We start from the raw sequence: 1,887 nt of genomic DNA, 5'->3' as shown, positions 1-1,887 counted from the left end.
GACTCCCAAAGGGGTCACGACCCACAGGTTGAGAACCACTGACTTAGCGATTAAGGTGCACTTGACCCACGCCATAGTATTCTCAATCACCTCACATGCATATGAAAGTTGGACACTGAAAGAGGAGGGATGAATAATTGCTCCACTTGGATTATGGTGTTGGTGAAGAATATTGACAATTTCCAGGACAACAACAAGAAGCTTAGCAAAGAGGCTCCTGGAGCAGAGTCAGAGGGATCCCGAGGATTTGTGCTAAGTAAGTGACAGTAGGGTTGGCTGGTGAAAGGGTGACTTATGAGACATTCAATATATTTAGTGTCTCATGGAATATGAGAGAAGATAGCTGAATGTGACTTATCTCCCAAGTCTGAAGTTTGGGATGGACTGATAGGTGGAGCTGGGTGGATTGATGAAACCACAAACCAGGGCAGAAAACTTGGTTTGAGGAAAAAGATAATGAATTCTCTCTTAAAAATGTTATTTGAAAAATGTTTGGTAAACAATCAAAATGGCTGACAGTACCCATACACAAAGAAAGCAATGTAATGACAAAGAAAATTGAAATTATGTGGGTCTATAGTGAACCAGTCTATTATTTACAGATAATCAGTATGACATGTACTTTACTTTTTACAAATCTATTAGTTAACAGATAATCAGTAAGTCATATAACTATATCTTTTGAGTTCAAATAGCAACTAAACCTTTGTTTTATGCTCTAAAGCAAATGCCTCCTAAATTTTTATTTGAAGACATCAATTTTTTTTTTCTTTCCAGAGAGCAGGTCTAGTTTTCCAGTCCTAAATTTAAACTTGATATGTCACAAAAACCTGCTACCACCAAGTCGATTCCAGCTCATGGCTATAGGGTTTCCAGGACTGGGAATGTTTCTGAGAACAGACAGGCTCATTTTTCTCCAGCTGGGCCTGATAGGTTTAAACTGCCAACCTTGAGGTTAGCAGCCAAACACTTAGCTCTGTGATGAATTACATACAAGGTTATAACGTCATCTCCTGTTTTTTTTTGTTTTTAGTTTTTTAGTTTAACAAATTTATTGACCTATAATTCACATACTATACAATTCATTAGTTTAAACATATTAAAAAGAGTTGTACAATCATCACTATAATTAATTTTAGAACATTTTCTTATTTTTGTCCTATTAGATCCCCATTTCCTACCAACCTCTCTTGCTAATAACCCCAAGAAAATATTAATCCTGTTACTGTTCTATAGATTTACCTCCCTGACTTTCATATAAAGAAAAACATACAAAAATAAAAATAAAAAAATAACAAAAAACCACTAACACTAACAAAATGAAACAATGAAAAAACATAGTGGAAAAGATAACAGAAAATAATAAAAACTAGAACGAATTTAAAATGAACAAAAGGTAGTTAATTTTACCATAACTCTACCTACATCAGTCTCCTTTCCAGTGCACTCTGTCGGACAGCATGGTGAGTCACATCCGTGGCCAATGGTTGAGGGTGTTCATTGGAGGCTTATTCCCTACAAATGGATTATGGGCTTTCACTGCCAGCCTTCTACAATCGGAGGGCTCATAATTTGTGCTGTAATACTATTCTCTCCTCGGGCCTTGGATTTTATTGATGACAACTCTGATGACACAGGTTGTTGTGTTTCTTTCATGTGGACTTAGCTGTCACCTTATTCAGATGTTGCTGCTTGTTTTAAGACAAGCCTTTAAGACCCCAGATGCTATTCTTTCTGATAGCCAGGCCCCATCTGATTTCTTCACCACACTTTGCTATAGTATACCCATATCTTCAGCAATCCCTTCATAAAGGCAAGTATTGAGTAGGGCCATGTCATGAGAGCTAAAGCGGCCATCTAGCTGAAAAGCAACCAAGCCCACACGGA

Source organism: Echinops telfairi, unplaced genomic scaffold (genome assembly GCF_000313985.2).
Source record: "Echinops telfairi isolate 266 unplaced genomic scaffold, ASM31398v2 ScPeMD7_3533;HRSCAF=4204_0, whole genome shotgun sequence".
Classification (NCBI taxonomy): Eukaryota; Metazoa; Chordata; class Mammalia; order Afrosoricida; family Tenrecidae; genus Echinops; species Echinops telfairi.
The sequence above is the reverse complement of the archived record's forward strand: the minus strand, read 5'-3'. Positions refer to the sequence as shown.